Below are 16388 nucleotides of genomic sequence, written 5' to 3'. Positions count from 1 at the left end.
AGGGCTTAGAATACTACCTGGATTTTTAAAACATTTTAAAATATTTCTTTTACAAAGAAAGAGGGAGATGGTAAAATGTATTTAATACTCCATTCTGGCCAATATCATGTATTCCTCAGAATGTAGCATTAAAACTACAAACCTAGGACACCCACTCTTTTTGACAGTGGGTGTTTTAAGCACATAAAAAAAGCCACTTTTAGACTTGAAACTTCCATGTTTTTGAAGTACTTAGATTGAATGAAAGAATTGAAATCAGGGTAATAACTGTACCAATTGAGTCAGAAACTAGTTCTATTGAATCTATAGCCAGGAATCAATAATTGAGTCCAGATTCTTCCCAAAGGTTTATTTGAGCAGGAAACGAGGTACTGTTAGAGCAGCTGTGATTCCTCATAAGTCATATGCTGGCATGGAAAGCAGCCCTGCCAATGGCTGAGATGGAGACTAATCTGCTGTGTGTGGCATGTGGCCCACCACAGGATAGGCAGTAACTGCCTATGATATGTGTGCTGGATCGACATATCATTGTCTCCTGTCAACACTCAGATCCAATAGAACTACTCCAGCCCAGTAGCCACATAGAGACATAGCCCACCTAATACAGAAATGTTCTCTTCTCTTATGATCTATCACTCAGCTGCATGCTTAGCCTCATCACTTTTGCCCTTTTTACCTACTTCCTCTGTGCTTAACACATCATGTGGAAAGCTTGAGAAGCTGAGCTTACAAAGAGAAAATAATTGTATTTCAAACATAATGTTAAGTGGTGTGGCCTTCAGCGTTCAAAAGAAATCAAGTAATTGGACTAAGAGGAACTTACAGATAAATGTAAAAATCTAATTTTTTCTTCCCTAATATAATGGAAATATCTAGTAGTATTGGTAAAAAAAAATGAATGGAGCTCTCTAGGCTTTTTATGGCAGATAGTCACTGCTGGGGTTATAGTTGTGAATTAAGAAGAGATCATACCCAAGGAATTTGCACTCAAAAACATCATTAAATAAAAATGCTGCCTGATTGTGAAGTGCTTTGAAAGAGAAATATATCAGATGCTTTGAAAACATAAGATGGGTATTCTAACATAGTCTGGATGACTTGAGCTGGTTTCCTAGATAGATGGTGGTTAAATTAGTGGTTAAAATGAGTTCAGCAAGAGATTCTGAGGCAGAGGAATCTTGGATGTTTAGGACCACACATATGCAAAGTGTTCAGATCTAGATAGTGTACAGAAAATGATGAGAGGATATAGCTAGATAAGAGTAAAAAAATGGAAATGATGTAAATAAGAGCCAGAGAAAGGTATTCTATCACTCAGACCTTCTTATGCATGGTAGGATTTGGGATGTGTTTTCAGAACAGGATAAAGGGGTGAATTAGAATAGGCTACATAATTGCACATTCACTGTCTTCTGGAGTGGCAAGCAGGTATCTGCTTCACATTGTTGTTCAGCGTCTCTGAAAGTGGAGATTACAGGATTATCATTGTTTCAGCTAGAGTGACATGTGCCACTTTCATTCAAGTCACTGCTAGAACTGAGCAAATGGCCATGACTATTTACAAAAAACCCCAAATAGATAGAATATTTGGAGACAGAATATTTGGTGGACATTTCTGTCTCTGCTAGAGCAAGCATTGACTGGTTGCAAACATGAGAAAGAGACTGCCTGATTCTATAAATGGTGGCTAGGTAAACAACAGGCCTGATTGACAGCAAACTGCCATTTTCCTTTCAGATGAAGTTAATCAGTATCTGGCTAATACCCATGAAACACTACACCTGATATGCATCCATAGTCAAGCAAGGAATTTTGGCTTTAATTCCTCAAAAGGACATTCATGGTCAGAAAAGCTACACAAACTATATCTTATCATTTCTATGAGTTAAAATTAATCAAACCATCTTGACAAATGGATGTCAATAAATCTTGGGGAACTACATGAAGGTATACCACAAGGCTACATCTTTAGTCGAGATACTCAATATTGTAAATCAATAACTTCAATGCAGACATACCATGTATTGAAATTTTTTAATCTAATGTAGCAGTAATACATGATGAGCTGGTGAAAGATGTACCCAAATTTGGGTACTTATTTATTAAAAGATTTTATTAACACTGATTTTATATCATATTTCAAATGCCATGTTTAACAAACAAGTATTCCATAAGGGAATCTCTATATACAATCATTGATAGATTTTAGAATTAAAATGAAGCTGAGACTTTGTATGTCAGAGATACATATTGATCTATATGACATAACATTATGACTATAGAGTATACCCTATCATAGATTTTTATGTCTATGTAGTTATTTCTCTAAGACAAACTTGGTACTTTTGGAGGGAAGAATATCATACACCTTGGTTTAGGTTCATGAGTACTGCTTCTTGCACAAGAGCAAAATCTGACACAGGTCAGATAGTGAAAAGTATGTGCGCATGTGAAAGGGTATCAATGTATGTGAATTAACGCACCTTCTATCTGGCAAATATCATGTAACCCTTTTACTAATTACAATAAAAAAGAAGAAAAAGAAAATCTATGAAAGAGGAGACAAATTTAGTTCAAATGTAGTGTGCACATGAATAAAACTATCAGAATGAAAAAAAAAAAGAGTCTTACAGTCTTAAGTGCCTGGGCTGGCTTTGAACAATAATCCTCAGATCTCAGCCTCCTGAGTAGCTAGGGTTACAGGAGTGAGCCACCATACCTGGCATTAAATATAAATTTTTATAACTTGCTTTCTCCATGGATGTAAAATGTTTTCATTTGTCATTCATTCTTACTCAATAAACACAATGTCTCACATACAAAAAAAAAAAAGTATGTGCGGAGTGAGTTATAGGCAATATGGTAGCTGTCAGGCAATATTAATCCCAGAGCTCACTGTGCCAAGATCATCAAAATCAAGAGAGAAGACACCTAATCATTTTACCCAACCTTCATTCTAATCAAACAGTAAACCACATAAAGCAAAACACAATGAAGCCGAGCAAGGATTGGAGTTAAGAGTACCAACAGATAGCCCTTGGCAGGATTGTCATTTTCACAATGTTGATTTTTCCAATCCAGGAGCATGGGAGGTTTTTCCATTTCCTTAGTTCTGCTTTAATTTCCTTTTTTAGGGTTTTAAAGTTTTCATCAAAAAGGTCCTTTACAATCTTAGTTAAGCTAATTCCTAGGTACTTTATTTTCTTTGAGGCTATTGTGAAAGGAGTTGCTTTCCTGATTATTGCCTTGTTCCTCTCGTAAAGGAAGGCAGTTGATTTTTGAGGGTTAATTTTATAGCCTGCTACCCTTCCAAAGTTTTGAATCAGCTCAAGGAGCTTGGGAGTAGAGTCTATAGGATTCCTTAAATACAGAATCATGTCATCTGCAAAGAGGGATGGTTTTACTTCCTCTTTCCCTACTTGGATCCCCTTTATGCTTGCTTCTTGCCTTATTGCACTGGCTAGGAATTCTAATACCATGTTAAAGAGGAGTGGAGAGAGTGGGCATCCTTGTCTCGTTCCTTAAGTGTAATACTAGCAGTGGGTTTGTCATACACAGCCTTTATTTTATTGAGGAATGTTCCATGGATTCCTAGTTTCTCCAGAGCTTTTAACATAAAGGGGTGTTAGATCTTGTCAAATGCCTTTTCCGCCTCTATTGAGACAATCATGTGATTTTTGTCCTTGCTCCTGTTGATGTGTTGAATTATATTAATTGATTTGTGTATGTTGAACCAGCTTTGCCTCCCTGTGATGAATTCAGTTTGATCACAGTGTATAATTTTTTTGATGAGTTGTTGTAGACAGTTGTCCAGTATTTTGTTGGGAAGTTTTGCATCGATGTTCATCAAAGAAATAGGTCTATAGTTCTCTTTCTTTGATGAATCTCTGTCTGGTTTGGGGATGAGGGTTATACTGGCTTCATAGAATGAGTTTGGTAAAGAACCTTCATTTTCAATTTCGTTGAAGAGCTTGAGGAGTATTGGTGTGAGCTCTGCTTTGAAGACCTTATGGAATTCAGCTGTGAATCCATCTGGCCCTGGGCTTTTCGTAGGTGGAAGTTCTCTTATTGCCATTTCTATTTCAGAGCTTGAAATAGGCCTGTTAAGTTGGGTTAGTTCTTCTTGGTTCAGGGTGGGTATATTAATCTTGGCTAGGAATTCATCCATTTCTTCTAGATTCTTAGAAAAAATCATATTAAGTGAAGTAAGCCAGACTCAAAGGAACTTAGGCTCAATGGTCTCTCTCATTTGTCATAATCAGTAGAAACCTTGGGCTCTACTGCAGAGATCTGCAATAGAGCAAAATCTTGATACATAAGGCCATATAGTATGAATCTAATTGAAAGGACCTCCAGGATACTGAAACAAAAGCCACATAACGAATGGTTGTTGTCCTTAATGTACTATGTTATCTCTCATCTCCTTTGCTGTCCCTTGGGTATCTCATATTGTTACAGTATCTCACTTTGTTATCTGATATATTGAATTTATTTGTATTTGGTTATTTGAAATTTGATAGGGAAAGGGGGAAAACCAAGACGGGTGAGGGGGTAGGGGGGAGGGTAATGGGTACCAAGACATGTGAAAGGGTATCAATGTATGTGAATTAATGCACCTTCTATCTGGCAAATATCATGTAACCCTTTTATTAATTACAATAAAAAAATAAAAAAGAGTACCAATAGAATGCACATGTTCTAAGTTTGGACACATAGAAATAATACAATCCTGTAATCATTAATTACATTCAGAAATAGACAAGGAGAGAAAAGTTTGGAAGACAAGTAAAGGTAATTTAGGATGGATGAAAGGAAATTTGGATCAAGGTTAAAGAGAAAAGTCAGTATAGTGAGCATAAAGAAAAATAGAATGAAATGAGGCATGGCTGAGTGAACAGACAGACTTAGAGGTAGAGAACAGTGATTACCTATGATCATTGAACACCTTTCAGGTGGGAAATGGATGAGATCTGTGTGGCCTTAAGATGAAAACCCATGACCAGTAATGCAAATTACAGGGAGGTTCACTTGGGCTCAAGATTATAATAGTCAGATCTGCCCAGAGGAGCAATGAGCTGCCTCTAGGGAAAATAAATTACCCGTTGCTGTAAGAGTTTGAGCACACATTATATTGTCCAACTTTCTCCCAAACCCTGTGAATCAGGCTTCTTAGTCTGTCAATTCCATTTAGAAGGAAATCTGAGGCTCAGAGAGGTTCACTAATCAAGCTTAGGCAAAGAGTTCTGCTCACAGAAAGAGAATAGTTTTTTAAAAAGGAAAACTTTAAGGATCAGAGGTATGAAAAGTCACATAGTTGTCTCCATTCTGAGACTTCAAATAAATAGTTAAGAAATGGCATCTGGAAGCATGGAGAGAGCAAATTAATTTAGGCAAATATAATGTAATCTGCTTAACAAAATCCTATAGTGTCTTATTTGCCAAAATTAAGTGTTTTGAGGGAACTTATTAATAATCTGTTAAAGAGACCAGGAAAGCATATTTTTGAATGTATCTGTAAAGGCACATTTCCAGAAAAGATTTAGGAAAGAAGATATTCCTAGAATGTGGGGAGCAGGATCCAGTATGCTGGGAACTCAGATGAGATAAAAGGAGAAAGTGAGCTAGTGAAGATATTCTTGCTGTCTGCTTCCTGGATGTCATGAGGAAAGCAACCTCCCCTGCCATACCCTTTAGCCATGGTGTTTCCACTTTGCCACAGGTTTAAACACAGTAGGATATTAAAAGAGGTGACACTGAACAAGATTATATTGCATTCATAAAGTTCTTTGTTAAATGGCAATTTCTTCTGACAACTACTTAAAGGTAACAATACTAATGAATACAATGGAGCCAGCCTAACATGCACTGAAACCTCTGAAGCAATGAGCCCAAGAAATATTTCCTCCTTAAAGTTAATTCTCAGAGGAAGTGGTCACAGTGATGGAGGAAGAGTGGCAGACATAATCACGTTGGTGGATTACACAAACAGAGCTCTGGTTACCTCTATTTGTTTTTCAGTCCTGTTAATGGTCTATAGTAGAACACACATTTTATAAGAAAGGGTCTCTAGGAACTATTTAGGCTTGATGCGCTGTATATTCTCTGCCATGATAACAGTAAAATATATACCATATAAGCCAAGAGGAGTGAGCTTGTTCCAATAAATCTTTTATTTTTATAAATGAAAATTGGGATTGATATAGCCTACATGTTTTTTTCATTGTTTTTGTTAGTTGGTTTTGCCAAACCCTTGTTAGTAGTTTCCAAAACTGAAAGCTAGTTTGGTATAAATGTGGCTATTACCTCAAATTCATTACGCCAACAAATGTTAATTTCAATCCTCTTATTTGCCACAGGTTGTTTTGTCTCTGAGAAAGAAGCCATGAACCGAACTGAGCATGGTCATCGTATAATCTAGGCAGGGGAGAAAAACAAGTGCATGATCTGTTCCAAAGTTCGTCTTCTATATTGTCATAGACTATCTGACAAAGCAGTTCATGTAGAGGTATAAAGTAAGATACCCTTCCTTAGAAGATGCAGAAAATCTCTTGTTAACAAGGCATATACACCAAAGCAAGGAGTATATAGTGATGGACTAGCTGAAATTGGCACAAAAAAGGGACAGGGTACTCACAGACAGTTCTCCCAGAAGTTCTATTTGTGGGTGTTACACAAGACAACTCTGTATTTAGATTCTGTTCTTCGGATAAACAGTCCTGAGTCATACCATGTTAACTCATTTCCTTTCTGGGGTTAATTTTGTCACCTGTAAACCAATGAGTTCGGCTAGAGTCAGCCTGAGAGGCAGCAACATTGCAATAACTCCATGTCTTCTTCTGCACCTTTAATCACAATAGTTGAGATCATTCAGTGATGCAGTTGCTGGGGCACTGAGCCTCGGGGTTCAGGTGAGAAGGCAGAATGACTCACTTAAGCTAGCACATAAAACATAGTTCATGGATAAGACAGTCTTTAAGACTCATTTTTGTTTCTAAAAGGAAACAGCTCTTAACTATTTAAATTAGACTCTTAAAAATAGGGCAATAGGCAATGGGTGAGAAATTCTCCTCCATTGCAGAAGACAGTTTCTGCTTTTTGTAATCTGACCCAAGGCAAGCTGGCTCAAAAGTTACCTATTAGGATTTTGTCCGCACATTACATGTGGGTGAGTGGAGTTCAAGAATTAGAATGCTTCCTCACATGGTGTTAAAAGGAAGAATCAGTAAGTGAACAGGAATAAGGAAACCTGTTTATAAAATGATGGATATACAAATAAAATGCGGCTTCTGACATTTTCCTTATTGTCTGTTCAAAGTAGGCCCTTGGGTGTCCTATATTTCTTTCTGGCCAGTATGAATGCATAGTCCCAAGGCACCCTTTTGACCAGCCACAGAGTTCTCACCAAGAAACAGGCTGTTTACTAGGCTATTATGCTTCCAGTGAAAGTTAATAGCTCTAGTTTAAGGGCTGCCTCTAGCGCTGGTGGCCTTTTGAAGTAATCAAAACAAGATAGAAGAGAGAGGGAGCCAAGCACCTACCTTCATCGTACAGTTCCGCAACGACCCAGGCCCCACTGCTCACTCTGCTCTTCTTCCTCAGGGCTCCATACCCGCTGCGAGCCCACAGCCTCAGACCTCTTCTTTGGCATGCCTGGCATTGGTTGGCATTTTTTGTACCCTTAAGTATTTCTCCAAGATAGGGAGCTCTTAATATTAGTAATAGACAAGAAGGGAACCCCACTTATGAAAACTTGGAGATTCAACAACATGGCTTTGTGTTCCTTGGAGCTTGTACAGTAAAATGTGAGAAAGTTGAACACCTCTCTCCCTCTTTCTCCCCCCATTCTGTTTCTTCCAATATCACCTTTGAGTATAGGCAGTAATATTTACCTATCCTGTAATTTATGTAATGTTAAGTCTTTTGTGGCTTGTAAGGAATTAAGTGGGTAATTAGATTTTCATTTCAGGAGGAAGGAAATGGTTCATGCTTCATAGTAAGCCGAGAAACCGCGCTGTATCCATTATCGATGGGATCACAGCATTGTGGCATCACTTGGATTTTAGATGCCCAGGGTAAGGCATAATATCTCCTTACAGTTCTGTGGACAGGAAGTCTAGTGTGCAGCACATCCGTGAATAAAAGCAAGATGTTAGTATGCGCTTCATCGCTCTCAGTGGGCTGGAGGTGAAATGATTTCCTTGTTCACTAAGGTTATGGCAGAATTTATGTCATTGTGGTTATGAGATTCAGATACCTTTCTCCTTGTCTGTCAGCTGAGGTCTTTTCTAAATCTCTAGAAGCCACTCTGACATTTTAGCTCATGGGTTTCTTCCTGCATCTTCAAAGCGAGATTGTTTCTTACACTTTAAATCATTCCAGCTCCTTCTGTGATTATTTCTTCCAGTGGATTCACCCTTCAGCCTTGTTACCCTTTGTCCATTTTTAGGGACCCATGCATAATCCTGGGTCATCTCTTTATTTCAAAGCCAGCTGACTGGCCACCTTAACACAGTATGCAAACCTTAATTTCCTACTCCCAATTTTGGAGATGTGGGTTTGGACAGCGGGCAGCTGTTGGATATAGAGGGTATCATTATTCTCTGTACCCCATCTCCAAGGTCTATGACATCAAAGGACAATGCATCTGAAGGTTAATTCAGTAATTATTCCTGCTGGTGTGACCTCACCACAGCAAGTGCTGGTAGTCCTAGCCCTGATAGGAAAGTTTGTAAGACTCTCATTACCTCTAATTAACCAGCAAAAAATTGGAAATGGATCTGTGGTTCAAGTAGTAGAACACTCAAAAACAAGTTAGCTTCACTTCTTTTTTCCATATATATATATATATATATAGTAATTGATAGAAGGGTTACATTATATTCACCAGATAGAAGGTACATTACTTCACAAACATTGATACCCTTTCTCATGTCTTGTTCCCCATTTCCCTCCCCCGACTCCCGGCCCTCATCTTGTTTTCCCCCCTTCCCTATCCAATTTCAAATAACCAAATATGCATATATACAATATATCAGATAAGGTGAAATTACTGTAACAATATGAGATAACCAAAGAACTAGTTTCACTTCTTTAGACTCAAGAATGAATGGTGTTGAAAGTGAATTTCCAGACATGACTTCATATTGTGAAAAAATACCATAAAGAAGTCAGTTCATATTTTTCATCCTTTGTATCACAACAAAAATATTGTCAAAGTTGTCCAGTTATTGCTATCTAAAGTAAATAGAAGACATACTGGCTACTAGCACCTGTGATCACAATATATACAATGCTCTGAGCATCCAAAATTAGCATTAGAATTTTAAAATTCATTGTACCCCAAGCCACTTTCCCCCAAAACATATCATTGCTATAATTTATTTTTTTTCTTGTTTTTTTTCCTTTTCCTTTTCCTTGTCAGTCATGGTCGTGGTGCTTGAACTCTGGGACTGCACACTGTCCCTGAGCTCTTCAGCTAAAGGCTATCATACTACCACTTGTGCTACAGCTCCATTTCTGATTTTCTGGTGGTTAATTGGAGATAAGAGTCTCACGGACTTTATTCCATGGGTTGGCTTTGAACTGCTATCCTCAGATCTCAGCCTTCTGTGTAGCTAGGATTACAGGCCTGAGCCACAGATGATGGGCCTGCTATAATTTCTTTTGCACAGCAAACTTCAGGAAAAAATGTGCTTCTAAGAAATTAAGTGATATTATCTTACTGGAATAGCTGTTGTGGCTTAGCTATGTATGGTTAGAGGAAAAAGCATTTATAGTAGAGACCTGCAAGGACTTGCTCAGGCCACAAGTCCATTGCACAATTCATTAAGATAATGTGTTTTTGTTTTCAAGTTACTATATTTTATGGAGCTTCAGAGCTTGTTATTTACATGAAGGATGAATGACCTAGATTTCTTAAAAGGGAGGGGAAATTCATTAGGATTTTGAAGACACTCAGTGGACTGCATCCTTAAAATGTGAGATCTGTAAATGGGAATACCTTTTTGTGTTTCCTGGTAATCTGTGGTAAAGACCCCACACTCTTCAAATGTTAGATGTGAGGGATTTCTTGAGAAGACAATACAAGAGAATAACATCTGATATTATCAAGAAGGTAGCTATCCACAGATGAGGAGACAACAAATTAATTAGTAATCTAAGTATTAATAAATCTAAGAATTAATTAATTAGTAATCAAGTAATAATAATAATAAATCCTGGCTGTTATATGAACAGATAGCACCTCTTGATTTTTTTTAATAGCTTCTTGGAACTTCCTTGGAAATTCTGATATTTCCCAAAGCTGAGAAGTTAAATAGGGAAGGTTTGTTTGCATTCACCATGTTTAAATCCATTTCTAACAGATCTTCCTATGTATGAAACCTAATTTCATGTCCCTCATTTTAAAATACTTCATCTAAACCTATTCTAAAGACAGAAGTCTTCGATGTCAAATGCCATACTGTTACTTTCTTGCTAAAAATGGCAAGGCTGCTGCAGGACTGATAATCGTCCTGAGTCATTATATTTTATTATGCCTGATGCAAAAACCATTAAATAGACCAATTGAAAAATGAAGCTGTTGCAACCTGAGCTCGATGGAATTGCTAAAATGCAGGAGGGAAAAATATCAAAAGCAGCAAATTAAATTCACGATAATCAGCCTGGTGACTTGTCCTCAGTGGATTCTCTAATCTAGCTCTGCCTAATTACATTCGTTGTAGGGCATATTATGTTTGTTTTCCCAGTGGCATTTTTTATGATTTTTTTTAAGTTTGGGGAATATATAATATAATCACTATCTCTTTATGTTATAAAATGTCACGATTTTGAATAGGAAAAATTCATGGACTAAGTAATGTCAATCATCTCCCTTTATGAAAGTGTTTGTCATTCATTTTGTTTAAAATAGGCTTGGGGAAAATATCTTTTATTCAGAGAAGAGTTGGTTTTTAAGCCATATATCTTCCTAATTTGCATAGGAATATAGTTAATGATATCCATAACTATGGTACATTTGGGAATGCAGTGGTCCTCTTTCCAAATGTGACTATTTTATATTCCAATTATATTTTTCCAAGTAACTCCACAGGATTATAAGAGAACCATTGTCTATCTTCACATTCCTTTTCTAAGCTTCAACCATTTTCACATTCTCATACCTGTAGACCATATTTGCATGGTCTTTTTACTTTTCTCATTCTCTTGAAGTCCATATAGTACAATAATTAAAACTCCCTGGATGCCCTCCTTAGTGCCCTGGAACTATTTTGTAATTCATGAATGACTCCACCTAGGATCTCTGATGATCTCATTTGAAATATAATAGAAGAGAATAAAATTAAAATACAAACAAAACAAGTGGCTGAAAGGAATATATTTTTTTCTAGAATTCAATCCACATCACTATTTACTCAGCTCTCCTATAGATAAGATGGTTTTGCATAGCAACTAACTCTAAATTGACAGTACAACAAAAACAGAGCTCAGTACTGGGGCCATTCTGTATATACCCTAAATTCTGAATCTGTTCTTACAACCTTAATGAATCTTGAAGCTTCCTGTCTCCTTCTTAGTTACTACAGAAGAGACACCACACACACTCTTTTATATTTAGAAATATAAATCCATGACAATAGCGTGGGTGAGGACGCTGTAAATATTTGCATACAAGCAAGCACACACACATGATTACAAATATTATTTCACTGATGATGTTGTAGTGTAAGAGATGTTAAACAAATTCTTGGAGTAAAGATCCAGGCCTAGGGCTTTACTAATCATCTGCATGGTTTTCAATAACTAACTCATCTTTCCTTGGATATGCACACTTTCAGAATGTAGATAATAGTTCAAACCCTAATACCTTCTCAGTCCCACACACTACCTACATTATCTCAGTTCATAGCATGCACCATATACTGAGCTAAAAATTTTGGTTTAATATCACTAATATCAAAGACTTGTGAGGTACCATATTGTTATCTTAATTTTAAAAGTATGAATGTGCAAGTACAGACCTCTTACTTTAGCCTTCTAAAAGAACTATGGTTTTTAGATGCAAGTTTCATGATTGCCTCAACACTGAACCTGGAATAGTAACCTCAGTTATTGTACCCTAACGAAGCAGTACATGTGAATGTGCTTGAAAAATGACAATGATACTACAAGGTTCTGATTTGTTCATAAGCTGGAATGGATTTTTATGTACTAACAAATGACCACTCTAGCCTTGTTACATTGAAAATGTACGCAAACGTATATCTATTGACTTAGCATGAACATTTAACTGCAAGATGTAATTATGAAAGCAGAAGATAAAGATAGAATGGAGTAGAGAAGCATGGTGGAAAGAGGCCAGCTGGAGAAACAGTTCAAGAAATTAATGATGCACACTTCAAATAAGTAAGAACCAGTCCTGGAACTTCCAGAGCTAAAATGGATTGGATCCAAGTTTTATTAAACAGTTCCATAATATTGAACTTCTTTGTGCACAGTGTCATCTGGGGCTCAGCATTAATTAAAATGTGTTAAATTTAGCAAATCAGATTTTGCAGGAAAATGAAATATGTAAGTGATGCCAGTATTTATTGCGAGCACTTGAGACCTTTCCCCTCAATATTCAACCAAGTTATAATGTAGTTTTTAAAGGCTTGGAATCCAAGTCATTGATTTGTATATGAGTCCACAGAAATGCCCAGGTCAACACAAACTCTTCATTCTTTCTGCTAATTTACAAAGCTAAGGGCAAATTTCTACCTTCAACTACTCCTAAGATTCTGACAAATAAGTTGAATACTTGAATAAGGCTTACCCAACAGAACAACCTACAAAGGTTTGTCAAAGTCACAATAATATAAAGGTGAGAATATGTGAAACACTAAAAGATGGGGAAATGAGTTCTTTGATGGCATGTAGATATCAGTATTTTAAATATATAAGTATATATACATATATGTGCATATATATATATATGTAGCCAGTCTGAGGCTTGAACTCATAGCCTGGGCATTTGGGCACTGCCCTTCAGGTTATTTGCTCAAGACTAATATACCCTACCACTTTGAGCCACAGCTCCATTTCTGCTTTTCTGATGGTTCATTGGACACAAGATTGTCACAGACTGTCTTCAAACAGTGATCCTCACATCTCAGCCTCCTGAGTAGCTAGGATTACTGGTGTAAGCTACTGGCCCCTGGTTGTATCAGTGCTTTTTGAGGATTCACAATGCATATTAACATGGTAGGTGTGCAAGGTTCTGCAATTGTGATTATCTATCCATGTTAGATCATAAGATGCTTCAATAGGTGAGTTGATTAAAATCAACAAAAATTCCAAAATACATTGCATGGAGTTTTTTTTTATTAGGAAACAGTAATTAGTAAAAAGTGAAGGAAATGTCTTTTCTCCCAATGAGAAAAAAATGCATGCAGTGACCAATCTAACAGCGTTTCAAGCTTCTAAAACATTCATAGCATGTGTTGATTTGTATCTCTACAGAGGTGAGAACAAGTGGAAGCAGGGTTTTGAGAGCAGCAGAATGAAGATTGTGATGGAGAAAGGAAAGCAATAATCAGAATGGGATACTGGAAGGGTCAATATGCTAAATGCAACTCAGATGTGACGGGAAGGCCAGAGCTGATGTGTGTGTGTGATCATATGGCAGGGCGCCATACAAAGGAAGTTCAAAAGAGTCCATCTAGTCCAGTAATTGCTTGCTTATCTGTACTAAGTATTCTTTCTATTTTCTATCCAAGCAGCCCTTCCAGTCTTCAATGAGCATTATATGGAGCAAAGATAAAGTTAAAATGTAGGCAACCTCGTTCATTAAAAAAAAGCAATGATTATTATTCACAATGTCTTCAATGTGACTTTTGTGGAAATAATCCAAAGCCTCCCAAATGAGCACATGGGCATTGCATCCATCTTTGCAAACCAAGCAGATCCTATCATGTTAGCAGATATTCTGAAGTCTGAAAGAAGGGGAGAAGGGGAAAGCTAGATGGTGGAGAAAAGGGAGGACTTCCAGTATGCCTGATTGGAGTTTGCTGATGGAAAATCTTGCAGGCAGGCTAACATGTTACCCCTGGCTGCTGTGACAGTAGACCGCAGAGAAGCATAGATGATGTGGAAAGACCCACAGTGCAGAACACCAGGCTACTTGCACAGAAAGCAGCAGCTGAGGAGGTGTGATATACTTAGAGTCTGAATATACTTTGCAGGTAGAGCCTAGGATTTTCTGCCATGTTGGAATTGGGTCTTTTCCTCCCGTTAATTCCACTGATGTTTATTGAACCTTACTAATTACTGTGGATACACCAGCAAACAGGCAAAAAGAATCCCACATCTAAGGAATTTACCATCCAGTGAGGCAGAGAACACCCAACAAATATATCAAAAGCATAAGGAATACATTCTGTTAATTATAGAACAACATATTATGTTAATGCTATTGAACTGAGTTCTTTTATTTTTTATCTTGAAGTAGTTGCCATTCACCAGAGTAGTATGTTAATATAGAGTCTTGGTTAATGTCATCCTTATCATTTTCCCTTTTCATCTCACTCTCCCTTCCCTCATTAAAAAATTATACAGTGTGAATTAAATTTTGACCAAAGAAATTTTTGGTTTTGGTCAAAAATGTGAAAACAAACATGGCTAAGAGGTGTTTGTGCTGCTGACATCTGAAAGTACACCACCTACAAATCACCTCTTGTGTAAATCATTGCCTGTATATCATCTATAAATCCTATAAATCAGAGGACATACTACACAGATTCTAGAGATATCCCTGTTTTTCTATGATGTAATCTACACTGTTTAGTATAACAATCCTAAAGGTGACTAGAGGATGCTGACATTGAGGATATCGAGGCCCTAGACTCTCAGGGTCATATGCATAGACTTTCCAAAGTTATACAACTGCCAGTGTCTGAGTTCAGAATGGTCTTCTCTGTAGCTCCTGCAACAAATGCCAAGAGATGGGTTGCTATAACACAGTAACATTCTTTTTTTTATAGTTCTGAGATTGAAAGTCAAAACATGGATGTCCACAGGGTTGGTGACCCTTAACCTGCTCTCTTTTCACTGTGTCTCCTTTTTACTGTATCTGTGCATCCCTCTGAGCATTCCTTCCTGCCTCTACTTCTCCTTTCTTGCACACTAGGAAGTTGATTCAAGTCTACCCTAACATCCTCATTTTACTTAATTATCACTTTGAAGGCCCTGTCTCCAAATATAGTCACATCCTGAGATATTGGAATATAGGGCTTCAACAGATGAATTTGAGGGAGGCATAATTCAATCTGGAAGAGTTGAATCCAAATTTTCCCATTCCAAGTTCATTACTATTTCCACGGCACCACACAAATAGCAAGTCTTATTTGCCCAAAATATCTCCCCAGTCAGGCATTCCCTGGCCACCTTATTTAACCTCATAAATTTCAGAGATCTTTAGGGATTTTACTGCTATTTTCTTGCAGTATTTTTCATAACTTATTCTTAATATGTATATTTCCATTTATTTTATATCTTTTCTTTCTTCCTCCACCAATAGGTACTACATAAAGTTGGGAATGTTTCTGTTTTATTTATTGTCATATCTCTGGTACAGAGAAATTCACATATCCAGGGAACTGAATAAATATTTCCATTTGCAGGTATGATATGTAGGTGCAGAAATAAATCTAAGTAAAATACCATAGCCCACTTGAATGCTGGGACTAGATAAGCAGTCACATAGCACACCTAGAGTTGCATGATGCATGTTCTGGAAACAAGGCCTCCATCTGTTCTGTCATAAATAATCCACACAAAAGAACAGGCCAGGGCAACATCTCAGAACCACAGTGCCTTTTGTTCTCTCGCTGTATCCTTTTTTTTTCTTGTGCAATATTTGGGCTTTCCAGACTGAAGCCTTCCAGAAAAATCACTTGATGCTTTTTGTATCCCTGCAGGGCAGTCATCAAACATGCAATATCATCAAGCAGAAAGCATGAAGCAACAGTTACTATGTTAGCAAGATCTGACCAAATTCTGGAACTCTGCTCCAGGGCCCAACTGCAGATATCCCCTGCAGTATGACAAGCTTTGGTGACATGTGGGCATGTGCACATTGATAAATGCCATTTTCTAGTGGGGTTTTCTTGTGCAGATACAAACGGTTTTAGAAAAAAAATAACAACACACGCACAAAACTGGAATGGCTTCTTCTGTTTTTTTTGGCAATCCACCTTGTGGTATGGGCTATAAAACAAATAGGAAGAGGAAGGAAGGATGAAACAATTATAGAAAAAGCCAAAACACAAAACAAAATAAAAATACCCAGAGAGAAGAAGCATATCAGGACAGAGAAGCTGAGATATTATGTCTGTACTTCAGTTCCATAT

At 37.3% G+C, this 16388-nt stretch overlaps 1 long non-coding RNA gene across 1 annotated transcript in view; it reads left to right on the top strand.

Annotated features, from left to right (window-relative positions):
• The window catches only part of LOC150066694 (uncharacterized), a 35217-nt gene extending 19060 nt beyond the window's left edge, over positions 1-16157 (top strand). The window contains exons 3-4 of the long non-coding RNA XR_016539263.1: positions 13501-13707; positions 15957-16157. This is a non-coding gene — a long non-coding RNA (uncharacterized LOC150066694). The remainder of the gene's footprint in view (positions 1-13500; positions 13708-15956) is intronic.
• Positions 16158-16388: the final 231 nt, after the last annotated feature.

This window comes from Megascapheus bottae, chromosome 2 (assembly GCF_031878675.1).
Source record: "Megascapheus bottae isolate mThoBot1 chromosome 2, mThoBot2.hap1, whole genome shotgun sequence".
Taxonomy (NCBI): domain Eukaryota; kingdom Metazoa; phylum Chordata; class Mammalia; order Rodentia; family Geomyidae; genus Megascapheus; species Megascapheus bottae.
The sequence above is the reverse complement of the archived record's forward strand: the minus strand, read 5'-3'. Positions and strand labels throughout refer to the sequence as shown.